The following is a 13,842-nucleotide window of genomic DNA, read 5'->3' as shown; positions in this document are numbered from 1 at the left end:
ACCACCCCTCCAGTCCACAAGTTTTTCTTTTTATACCTGGCCTGAAAAGGGCATGTCCCCTGGGGAGTGCTCGGGGGGTGTTCCTATTCAACTGTCATTCAGTGGGGTTATCCAAGGGGCAGGTCCAAGTCCAACTGCCATACATCAACAAATGGCAGGTGGCCTTGCATTCTGCACTAATTTGAAACCTACTACCTACTGTACTATCACTCTTGCCCCATTTTTTGGAGCATAGTCCTTTGGGTGATACTCTTCAAAAAGTCTTGAATCTTCTTTTGCATCTCATCCTATGTTCTAAACATAGATTTATGCTTTTGTTGTTGCATTATTACTTTTATGTATTCTTTTTTTTAAAGAGATAACTGGGCCTTTTAAAAAATATTGGCAATATAAATTAGAAAGTATAAATGTTATAGGATTTTATGAGACTGGAGAGAAAGCATGGAGGTAAGGCATTTGCCTTCCATGCAGAAGGACAATGGTTTGAATCCCGGCATCCCATATAGTCCCCTGAGCCTGCCAGGAGCGATTTCTGAGTGCAGAGCCAGGAGTAAGCCCTGAGTGCTGCTGGGTGTGACTCAAAAACCAATAAATAAATAAATAAATAAATAAATAAATAAATAAATAAATAAAATGTTATAGGAGTTTAAAGTAGTCTAAACATCAGTTCTGTACAATGGGTATAATTTCAAGTTTTCCCCCCAACTTTTTGAGAATTAAGGCTCCATTAACAGTACTAAAAGATGATGAAGACCTTATGAGGCTTACTGAAACCTAACCACAATCATGTTTGTAATCAAGGTGTTTAAATAAATACATTATTAAAAAATTCTCTCAGGAAATAAATTTTTTAGGTTTTTTAACTTAGATGTACTCCCTCTGTTACTCAATGATCTTATTTCTGTCTCTTTTATTTATTTTTCTTTTTTGTTGAAAAGGGTGGCTGTAGTGGTGGTAGTGGGATAGATATGGGTTGCTAAAAACAGAACAAGAAAACTGCTGAAAGTGATTCCATGGAGTCGGCAACCATTGGATCCTTTGGTGTTTTCAAACAACTCTTGTGCACATTCCAGAGCATCTGTGGTTATATTTAAGTTCGTAAGGACATTTTGCACCAATTTGAAACCTACGACCTAAGTGCTCTGGGGAGAGATATGACTTCAAATTTAGTTTCAGAGAGAAGCCCACCCAAGTGGACAAATAGCTGTAAGTGAACAGCAGAGGAAAGAAAAATTCCAGATTTCTGTAAAGAATTCTAGAACCTTTTGGCCAGATTCCCATGATCTATGTGATTCTCAAATCATTTCCTGACTTTGCTTTTGAATCTCAGTGGTAAATTCTGGTTTTCTAATAGCAGAGCATTGAGAGTATTTGAGTAATCATTTTTTTCTCAAATCTGGGATCTTTGTCCAGCAGATGTTTCCAGTTGTGTTAATAGTGTTGAGTTGTGTGTGGGGAACGATGATGTAGAAACTTAGAGAATAGTTGGATCTCAGGCCAAACACTGTTACTTGTTGCTTTCTTGCTTACTAAGGAGCCAAATTTCAACTTCTACTTTCAAAGGTCTCAAAAGCCATCACGTTAACTTTTAGTGTAAAATACAGACTCCAGTACAATAAATCATTCTCCAAAGAAAACCCAGCCACTCTGATACATTCAAACATAACTACATGAGCCCTTTCCCTTTTAAAAATAAAAGGTTGCAGAATGTGTCAACTCTCTGAAATTGAGAAGTCAAGCTTCTTTGGCAGACTGGAGAAATTATGTCCTAATGAGGCAATGTTCTTACACCACTGAATGTAAAATCCACAGATATTTTGTAACATGTCCATTCATTACAAGAAGATGAAGCAAAATTGGGCCAAATACTATTAAATTTCTTATAGGGGTTTCCTCTGTCTTGGTGTAGGTGGGAGCTTGAGGTTTTATCATCAAGAAATAATAATAATAAGAAATCATTTTCTGGCTCTCAATTATGGATACAAATCTTCACATCTGGTTCTGGTATTCTGTTGAAGAAGCTCTCCAATTGATAATTTGTATTGGAAGCAAATTGGTTTGTTTTCATAGGTTCTATTCTTCCAGGCACAGATAAAACAAACCTATCCTGTGGGTCCAATGGTTGTTTTATTATGAATTCTTGGTCTATGTGGTACAAACACACACATTCTATTATATTGCTAACACATTATCTATCTTTCTTTTAAGCTTTAAACAGCCTTTTTGTTGTTGTTGATTTTGTGTTGGTCTTTGGGTCACACCCAGAAGTGCTCAGGAATTAATCCTGGTTATGCACTCAGAAATTGCTCCTGCAGGCTCAGGGGACCTGAGGATGCCAGGATTTGAACTGCCATTCTACTGCATGCAAGGCAAACTGTGTGTGCTATCTCTCCAGCCCCCACATTATCTATCTTGAACAAAATAAACCAATAAAGTCTTAGCAGGATTTATATTATGTATTCTCCCATGATGGACAAGTTGTTTATATAAAATTTTAATTTTTAAATATTTTTGATGCAATTATGTCTTTTAATACTATATTTGCTTAAAATGATACATGCCATAAATTATTATGAATTTTTGCCAGGAAGATTCTACTTTAACCTAACCTAGCAAGATAGAAATAGGATATAATAAAGTGATGTCAGGAAATAATAAAGTTTTGCATTTGATAAGGTGAGTGGGCTTATACTTGTTTAGCTTCCATTAATTGAGAAATAAGAAGTATCTTATTCTTTATAAAATCAATCTACAATAGAAGAAATAAATACGACATATGAAAAAAAAATAAGCTCGTTTCCTCTCCCCAGTGGCTTGAGGAAGAAACCCTAAGTGGACCTCCTTTCAACAATTCTTGGACAACTTGATTCAGGAGACCATGTGATGCCAGAGACCGAACTAGAGTTAGTCACATCCAAAACATATAACCTATTTCCTGTACTATCTCTCTAGACCCTTAAACTCAAGATTTTAATGTCAAAACAAAAACAAAACACAACACACTTCTTGCAATACATAACATAAAAAGAAGCAAATTAAAATGAAAATTATTATTATTATTATTTCGGTTTGGGGCCACATTCGGCAGCACTCAGGGTTACTCCTGGCTCTGTGCTCAGAAATCTCTCCTGGTAGGCTCAGGGGACCACATGGGATGCCAGGAATCAAACCTAGATTCGTTCTGGGTTGGCCACATGCAAGGCAAATACCCTATTAATGTGCTATCTCTCAGACCCTACAATGAAGATTTTAAAAAGGAATAAAATGAAGATGTATAAAACACAATAGCAAACATAGGCATGATAATAATGGTACCTTATTGGATCTGATCAAAGGTAAAAATGATTGAGACCTTTGAAAGGAGAGCTAGAAGAAAAGAACAAAACAGAAAATAATATTTGTCAAGGAACACTGGATATAGGGAAGACCTTGTATAACAGAAAATGAAGGGCATTGTCTTAGATAAAAGATAATTTGATATGAGGACGAAGGAATCTGCCCCTGCTGTGTGATTACCAATTAAGAGAGACTGTGCATGTCACCTGTGTGTACATCTCTACTGTTCTGTCTCCTGAACCTCTCTCCTGAGTGGGCCCAGAAGGGCCCAGAAAAATCGCTCTCCTAGAGTTGCCCAGGCCAAAAGTCAAGGAGGACTGAGCCCCTGAGTAAAATCTGGCTATCAGTGGTCACTTGCAGAAAGGCAGACCCTCTGTGACGTCAGGCCAGAGGAATCTGCCCCCGCTGTGTGATTACCAATTGGGAGAGACTGTGTGTCACCTGTGTGTTTCTCTACTGTTCTGTCTCCTGAACCTCTCCTGAGTGGGTGGAGAAGGGCCTAGCAAAATCGCTCTCCTAGAGGCTCTAGAAGAGCACAGGTGTTCCACTTCACTTTATGGCCATGCACTCTTTCTAATGAATGAACCTCTGTTAAGAGGCACAGAGTGACAAAATGGATAAGAAAGCTGAATCCAACGTTTTTTCTGCCTACAAGAAACACATCTGAATAAACAAAACAAGTATAGACTCAAAGTCAAAGACTGGAGGAAAATCATCCAAGCAAACAACACCCTTAAGAAAAGCCAAACTGACCATATTAGTATCAGATGTAACAAACTTTAGATTCAGAAAATTTATAAGGGACAAAGATGGTCATTTTGTACTAATCAAAGGATATGTACTACAAGTAGTGCACACTCCTAAACATATACGCACCCAAAGATGGAGCTGCAAAAATATTTAATACAACTCTTGACAAACCTGAAAGAACATATCAATACCAGCACAATAATAGTGGAGATCTCAACACTGCCCTGGAACCCCATGATAGGTCAACTAGGTTGAAACCCAACAAGAATATATTAGCTCTGAAAAGAGAAATGGAATAAAATGGACTAGTAGATTTATATAGGGCACTCCATCCCCAGAAACCTGAATACACATTCTTCTCCAATGCACATTAGTCATTCTTTAGAATAGATGATGTGCTGGCCCATAAAACATATCTCCATAAAGTCAAGAAGATAGAACTCGTACAAATTACCTTAACAGACCACAGGCACTGAAATTAGATGTGAACTACAAAGAAACACAGAAGCAAAACTTTAACACCTGGAAACTAAGCAGTTCACTAGTGAACAACCAGTGAGTAAGATATAAAATAAAAAAAGGAAATCAAAATATTCCTGGAAACAAATGACAATGAAGATACAAATTGTCAGAATTTATGGGACACAACAAAAGCAGCACTAAGAGGAAAATTTATAGTCTTGCAAGCACACATCAGAAAGGAAGAAGGGGACTATATAAAAAGCTTAATGACACAGCTTTTAGAACTAGAAAATGTCCAACAATAGGAACCAAAAACAGGTACGCAGAAGAAAATAACAAAGCTTAGAGCAGAAATCAATGAGACGGAAATCCCCCCAAAAAAAAAAAAAATCGAAAGATGAACAAAAGCAAAAATTGGTTTTTTTGAAAAATAAACAAGATCAATAAACCACTAGCAAAACTCACCAAAAAGGAGAGATAGAAATATAATACACCAGATAAGGAATGAAAAGGGTGAGATCACCACAGATCCTGCAGAGATTCAAAGGATAATCAGAGACTACTTTGAGAAACTCTATGCCATGAAATATAAAATCCTGGAAGAAATGGATAAATTCTTGGACTCTTATCGTCTTCCACACTTAAACCAGAATGACCTTGCATATCTAAACTACTGAGGAAATTAACTACTGAGGAAATTAAATATCACCAATGAGTGATATTTAATTTAAAACAGTCATTAGGAGTCTTCCCCCAAAAAGCACAGGCCCAGATGGATTCACTAATGAAAGATCAAACCTTTCAAGAGGAACTTTTACCAATCCTCTTCAGGCTCTTCATGAAACTGAAGAATCAGGAACACCCCCAAATAGGTTTTATGACGCTAACATCACCTTGATACCAAAATTAGACAGAGATGCTGCAAAAAAAAGAAAAGAAAAGAAAACTACAGACCAATATCCCCAATGAACACAGATGTAAGGTTCCTCAACAAAATTATAGCAAACAGGATCCAAAGCCTTATCAAGAAGGTCATTCACCATGACCAAGTAGGTTTAATCCCAAAAATGCAAGGATGGTTTAACATCCATAAATCAATCAATATAATACACCATATCAACAAAAATTAAAATAAAAACTATATTATCATATCAATAAATGCAGAGAAAGCATTTGTTAAGGTTCAACACCCTTTCTTGATAAAAACTCTCATCAAGATTGGAATAGAAGGAACTTTTTTCAATAGAGTAGAGGCAATCTACCACAAGCCAATGGCAAATATTATTCATAATAGAGATAAGCTAAAATCCTTTCCTCAAAAGTCCGGTACAAGACAAAGCTGCCTTCTTTCACCACTCCTATTCAACATAATGCTGGAAGTTTTTGCCATAGCGATTAGACAAGAAAAATAAATCAAGAGCATCCAGAAGGAAAGGAAGAAGTCAAGTTCTCACTGTTTGCAGATGACATGATATTCTACTTATAGAAAACCCTAAAGACTCTACCAAAAAACTTCTAGAAACAATAGATTCATATAGCAACAAAATTAACACTCAAATATCAATGGCTTTTTTATGCACCAATAATGATAGAGAGGAAATAAATATAAAAAAAACCAATCCCATTTACATTAGAGCTACACGAAGTCAAATATCTTGGAATCAACTTAACTAAAGATGTGAAGGACTTCCAGAGGTCTCAAACTTGCAGCCCGCAGGCCATTTGTGGCCCTCTGTACAACATTTTGTGGCCCTGCCCTAGAGGAATCTTTTTTTGTTTTGTTTTGTTTTAGTTGTTTGGGTCACACCCCCCAATGTTCAAGGCTTACTACTGACTTTGCACTCATGATCACCCCGAATTTGCCTCCTGCAGCCCCCAGGTAAATTGAGTTTGAGACCCCTGATAAGAAAACTACATAACCCTGCTTCAAGAAATAAAAGAGGATACAAGGAAATGGAGGCATATACCCTGCTTATGGATTGGCAGGATTAACATCATTAAAATGGCGATACTCCTCAAGGCATTGCACAGATTTATTGCAATTCTTCTAAGGATACCCATAACATTCTTTAAAGAAGTGAATCTTACATTCCTAAAATTTATCTGGAACAATGAACACCCAAGAATAGCTAGAACAACCTTTGGGAAAAGGAATATGTATGGCATACATTTTCTTAACTTTAAATTTTATTATAAAGCTATACTCTTTAAAACAGCATGGCATTGGAATAAAGACAGATCCTCAAGTCAGTAGAATAGGCTTGAGTTTTCAGAGAATGCTCCCCAGACATCAATTAGTCTTTGATAAAAGGGCAAGAAATGTGAAATGGAGCAAAGAAAGTCTCTTTAACAAATGGGTGTTGGTACAATTGGTCAGCCACTTGTAAAATAATGAACTCAGATCTCCAGCTAACACCATACACCAAGGTCAATTGCAAATGGATTAAAAACCTCGTGACAGATCTGAAACCATAAGGTATATAGAAGAACACATAGGTAAAACACTCCAGGACATTGAAACTAAAGACATATTCAAGGAAGAAACAGCACTCTCCAAACAGGTCAAAGCAGAGAAACATAAATGGGACTATATTAACCTGAGAAGTTTCTGCACCTCAAAGGAAATAATGCCTAGGATACAATAGCCACCCATAGAATGGGAGAAGCTATTCACCCAATACACATCAGATAAGGGGCTAATATCTAAGATATACAAGGTACTGATAGAACTTAAGTAAAAACATATAACCCCATAAAAAATGGGGAGAAGAAATGAACAGACACTTTCTCAAACAAGAAATACAAATGGCCAAAAGACACATGAAAAATGCTCCACATCACCAATCATCAGGGAGATGTAAATCAAAACAACTATGAGGTACCATCTCACACCACAGAGACTGGCACACATCACAAAGACCAAGTACAATCAGTGATGGCTAGTGGAAATGCCATCTAGTCCAGTCCATATGGAAAGCAATATGGAGATTCCTCAAAAAAACTGGAAATTGAACTCCCATTTGCCCAGCTATATCACTCCTAAGTATATAACCTAGGAACACAGAAATACAATACAAAAATTCCTTCCTACATTCATTGCAGCACTATTTACAATAGACTCTGGAAATAACCAACATGCCCTTCAACAGATGAATGGCTAAAGAAACTGTGGTACATATACACAATGGAATATTGTGCAGCTGTCAAAAGAGATGAAGTCATGAAATTTATTTATACATGGATGTACATAAAATGTATTATGCAGTGTTTACCTTGCAAGCAGCCGATCAAGGACCCAAGGTGGTTGGTTCCAATCCCGGTGTCCCATATGGTCCCCGTGCCTGCCAGGAGCTATTTCTGAGCAGATAGCTGGGAAAAAGCCCTGAGCACTGCCTGGTGTGGCCCCCAAACAAACAAACAAACAAAGAAATGTATTATGCTGAGTGAAATTAGTCAGAGGGAGAGAGAAACAGAATAGTCTCACTCATCTATGGGTCTTAAGAAAAAATTAAAGACATTGAAATAATTCCCAGAGATGAGTGCTGGAAGAATCGGCTCAAGATATGAAGATTAGAGTGGTGAGTGTAGAGAAATAACTATGCTGAGAACTATCATAACAATGTCAGTGAGTGAGGAATGTAGAAAGCCTGTCTCAAATATAGGCGGGGGTGGGGTGGGAAGGGAATAGATGGGGCATTGGTGATGGAAAGATTGCATGGTGAAGGGGGTCGTGCTTGTTATGACTGAAACCCAACTACAATTATGTTTGTAATCATGGTGTTTAAATACAGCAGCAAAAATGAACATCCTAGGTCCCAGAATGTACTGAGTAGAAGAAGAGAAATTGAGTGGGGGAAGACACATGAAATTATGGGAGACAGGGTCTATAGGATCTCAGGTGCATTGTTGATATTAATAAAGGAGAGAATTAAATATTCAAACCAGAGTCAACAATAATAAAATCATGAGACCCAAACTTTAACAAACAAACTTTAATAAAGGTGCCTGTTATGATGGCAGTCTGGGGCAGGGGGAAGTGGCATAGGATAAACTCTGAGAATGTTGGTGGAGGGAGGTTGACACCAATGGTGGGATAGATCTAAAATCCAACTATGAAGAACTTTGTAAATTACAATGGTTTATGTAAAAATAAGTCATATTTCTGATTAACTACATATACTGTATTATCTGGCATGTAAGATGACTTTTTAATCCACGAAAAATTTCTTAAAAGTCGGGGGGTCATTTTATACCGTATATAGGGCATGCTGAAACTTACTCCAGCTTCAGGGACAAGTGATCCGCCCCCTCTAGCCTCCGCATCTCACCCAGCTGCCAGGCTTCATCACTCAGTCCTCTGCTTGTCCTGATTAATCTTTCAGGGCACACAGAGGAGCTGAGTTACCGAGCGTTGCATCCCATCCAGCTGCCAGTTTATTTGTGTTTATTTGTGTTTATTTGACTTCTATTCAAGAGAATTACTTTATATATAGTCAATATAGGCACAGAGTTAAATTTTTTTTAACATTTTCTAATGGTGATATGCCTTGTGATTTTTTTCATGAAAAAGTGTGCCTTTGCACAAAAAGGTTGAAAAACACTGCTCTAGCTGTCCTATTAATCACTACACTCCAGTCAGCTGCTCTTGGAGGAGCCCCCTCTCCTTATTCTCAATGTAAATCACTATTAAAAAATCACAGTCACTCACTATAAATGACAAATATAAAATCATTGTTGGCACTCCAAAGTCTAACTTTTAAAAAAAATTTTTATTGTGGCTAAAGTGAATTACAAATCTTTCACGGTAATATTTAAGGTACATAGTGACAATAAATCAGGGGCATTCCCCCAAACAGTGTTGTCCTTCCACCTCTGTTCCCAGTATGCATGCTATATCTCCCTCTTTACTCCTCAGAATACTATTGTAACTGGATCCCACTTGTACAGCTTGCTGTAGATTGGATATAGATTCTGTTGTTGTTGACTTTGTTTGATGTTCAGGTCTGATCATTTTTTTATTTCCGCTAAATGTTCATGCGAGTGTCTGGACCTGGTATCATCCATTTTTCTTCCTCAGTTTATGAGGCTGAAGAAGATGATTCAAGTAATGTGGTTCTGTTGGAGACATAGGAAAAGAAAAAGAAAAAAACTAGGAGGAGTCCTTCTAAGTGTTATAAATATCAATTTAGAAGAGGAAAGGGAAAAAAAGAAGAAAAAGGTAACAAAACAAAACAAAAACAATGTCAAAGTCTAGCTTTATTAAACATATACTGTTAACCTTTGAGGGTTCTTCTCTTTTTCTTTTCCGTTTTTTTTTTTTTGCATAATTTTTTTTTATTTAAACACCTTGATTACATACATGATTGTGTTTGGGTTTCAGTCATAAAAGGAACACCACCCATCACCAGTGCAACATTCCCATCACCCAAGTCCCAAATCTCCCTCCTCCCCACCCAACCCCCGCCTGTACCCTAAACAGGCTCTACATTTCCCTCATACATTCTCAATATTAGGACAGTTCAAAATGTAGTTATTTCTCTAACTAAACTCATCACTCTTTGTGGTGAGCTTCCTGAGGTGAGCTGGAACTTCCAGCTCTTTTCTCTTTTGTGTCTGAAAATTATTATTACAAGGGTGTCTTTCATTTTTCTTAAAACCCATAGATGAGTGAGACCATTCTGCGTTTTTCTCTCTCTCTCTGACTTATTTCACTCAGCATAATAGATTCCATGTACATCCATGTATAGGAAAATTCATGACTTCATCTCTCCTGACAGCTGCATAATATTCCATTGTGTATATGTACCACAGTTTCTTTAGCCATTCGTCTGTTGAAGGGCATCTTGGTTGTTTCCAGAGTCTTGCTATGGTAAATAGAGCTGCAATGAATATAGGTGTAAGGAAGGGGTTTTTGTATTGTATTTTTGTGTTCCTAGGGTATATTCCTAGGAGTGGTATAGCTGGATCGTATGGGAGCTCGATTTCCAGTTTTTGGAGGAATCTCCATATCGCTTTCCATAAAGGTTGAACTAGACAGCATCCCACCAGCAGTGGATAAGAGTTCCTTTCTCTCCACATCCCCGCCAACACTGTTAATTCTCATTCTTTGTGATGTGTGCCATTCTCTGGGGTGTGAGGTGGTATCTCATCGTTGTTTTGATTTGCATCTCCCTGATGATTAGTGATGTGGAACATTTTTTCATGTGTCTTTTGGCCATGTGTATTTCTTCTTTGTCAAAGTGTCTGTTCATTTCTTCTCCCCATTTTTTGATGGGGTTAGATGTTTTTTTCTTGTAAAGTTCTGTCAGTGCCTTGTATATTTTGGAGATTCGCCCCTTATCTGATGGGTATTGGGTGAATAGTTTCTCCCACTCAGTGGGTGGCTCTTGTATCCTGGGCACTATTTCCTTTGAGGTGCAGAAGCTTCTCAGCTTAATATATTCCATCTGTTAATCTCTGCTTTCACTTGCTTGGAGAGTGCAGTTTCCTCCTTGAAGATGCCTGTAATGTCCTGTAGTGTTTTGCCTATGTGCTGTTCTATATATCTTATGGTTTTGGGGCTGATATCGAGGTCTTTAATCCATTTGGATTTTACCTTTGTACATGATGTTAGCTGGGGGTCTAAGTTCAATTTTTTGCAAGTGGCTATCCAATTGTGCCAACACCACTTGTTGAAGAGGCTTTCCCTGCTCCATTTAGGATTTCCTGCTCCTTTATCAAAAATTAGATGGGTTGTATCTCTGGGGAACATTTTCTGAGTATTCAAGCCTATTCCACTGATCTGAGGACCTATCCTTATTCCAATACCATGCTGTTTTGATAACTGTTGCTTTGTAGTACAGTTTAAAGTTGGGAAAAGTAATTCCTCCCATATTCTTTTTCCCAATGATTGCTTTAGCTATTCGAGGGTGTTTATTGTTCCAAATGAATTTCAAAAGTGTCTGATCCACTTCTTTGAAGAATGTCATGGGTATCTTTAGAGGGATGGCATTAAATCTGTATAATGCCTTGGGGAGTATTGACATTTTGATGATGTTAATCCTGCCAATCCATGAGCAGGGTATGTGTTTCCATTTCCGTGTGTCCTCTCTTATTTCTTGGAGCAGAGTTTTATAGTTTTCTTTGTATAGGTCCTTCACATATTTAGTCAAGTTGATTCCAAGATATTTGAGTTTGTGTGGTACTATTGTGAATGGGGGTTGTTTTCTTAATGTCCATTTCATCCTTATTACTATTGGTATATAGAAAGGCCATTGATTTTTTGTGTGTTAATTTTGTAGCCTGCCACCTTGCTATATGAGTCTATTGTTTCTAGAAGCTTTTTGATAGAGTCTTTAGGGTTTTCTAAGTAGAGTATCATGTCATCTGCAAACAGTGAGAGCTTGACTTCTTCCTTTCCTATCTGGATTCCCTTGATATCCTTTTCTTGCCTAATCGCTATAGCGCGTATTTCCAGTGCTATGTTGAATAGGAGTGGTGAGAGAGGACAGCCTTGTCTTGTGCCAGAATTTAGAGGGAAGGCTTTCAGTTTTTCTCCATTGAGGATAATATTTGCCACTGGCTTGTGGTAGATGGCCTTCATTATATTGAGAAAGGTTCCCTCCATTCCCATCTTGCTGAGAGTTTTGATCAAGAATGGGTGTTGGACCTTATCAAATGCTTTCTCTGCATCTATTGATATGATCATGTGGTTTTTTATTTTTCTTGTTATTGATGTTGTGTATTATGTTGATAGATTTACGGATGTTAAACCAGCCTTGCATTCCTGGGATGAAACCTACTTGATCGTAGTGGATGATCTTCTTAACGAGGCATTGAATCCTATTTGCCAGGATTTTGTTGAGGATCTTTGCATCTGCATTCATCAGTGATATTGGTCTGTAATTTTCTTTTTTGTAGCGTCTCTGTCTGGTTTAGGTATCAAGGTGAGGTTGGCTTCATAAAAGCTATTTGGAAGTGTTTCTGTTTGTTCAATTTCATGAAAGAGTCTTGCCAAGATTGGCAGTAGTTCCTCTTGGAAAGTTTGATAGAATTCATTAGTGAATCCATCTGGACCTGGGCTTTTGTTTTTCGGCAGACATTTGATTACTGTTTTAATTTCATCAATGGTGATGGGGGGTGTTTAGATATGCTACATCCTCTTCCTTCAACCGTGGAAGATTATAAGAGTCCAAGAATTATCCATTTCTTCCAGGTTCTCATTTTTAGTGGCGTAGAGTTTTTCAAAGTAGTTTCTGATTACCCTTTGAATCTCTGTCATATCAGTAGTGATCTCTCCTTTTTTCATTCCTGATACGAGTTATCAAGTTTCTCTCTCTCTCTTTCTTTGTTAGGTTTGCCAGTGGTCTATCAATCTTGTTTATTTTTTCAAAGAACCAACTTCTGCTTTCGTTGATCTTTCGGGTTGTTTTTTGAGTTTCCACTTCGTTGATTTCTGCTCTCAGCTTTGTTATTTCCTTCTGTCTTCCTATTCTTGGGTCCTTTTGTTGAGCATTTTCTAGTTCTATTAGCTGTGTCATTAAGCTACTCAGGTAAGCTCCTTCTTCCTTCCTGATGTGTGCTTGCAAAGCTATAAATTTTCCTCTCAGTACTGCTTTTGCAGTGTCCCATAAGTTCTGAGAGTTTGTGTCTTTATTGTCATTTGTTTCCAGGAACCTTTTTATTTCCTCCTTGATTTTATCTCGGACCCACTGGTTATTGAGCATGAGGCTGTTTAACTTCCAGGTGTTAAAGTGTTTCTTCTGAGTCCCTTTGGAGTTCACAAATAATTTCAGATCCTTGTGGTCAGCGAAGGTAGTCTGCAAAATTTCTATCCTCTTGATCTTATGGAGGTATGTTTTATGTGCCAGCATGTAGTCTATCCTGGAGAATGTCCCATGTACATTGGAGAAGAATGTGTATCCAGGTTTCTGGGGATGGAGTGTCCTATATATATCCACTAGGCCTCTTTCTTCCATTTCTCTCCTCAGGTCTAGTATATTCTTGTTGGGTTTCAGTCTGGTTGACCTGTCCAGTGTTGACAAAGCCGTGTTAAGGTCCCCCACAATTATTGTGTTGTTGATATTATTTTTCAGATTTGTTAACAGTTGTATTAAATATTTTGCTGGCCCCTCATTCGGTGCATATATGTTTAGGAGAGTGAATTCTTCCTGCTCTACGTACCCCTTGATTAATATAAAATGTCCGTCTTTGTCCCTTACAACCTTCCTGAGTATAAAGTTTGCATTATCTGATATTAGTATGTCCACTCCAGCTTTTTTATGGGTGTTGTTTGCTTGGATAACTTTTCTCCAG

This window comes from Suncus etruscus, chromosome 3 (genome assembly GCF_024139225.1).
Source record: "Suncus etruscus isolate mSunEtr1 chromosome 3, mSunEtr1.pri.cur, whole genome shotgun sequence".
Lineage (NCBI taxonomy): Eukaryota > Metazoa > Chordata > Mammalia > Eulipotyphla > Soricidae > Suncus > Suncus etruscus.
This window is presented reverse-complemented; position numbering follows the sequence as displayed.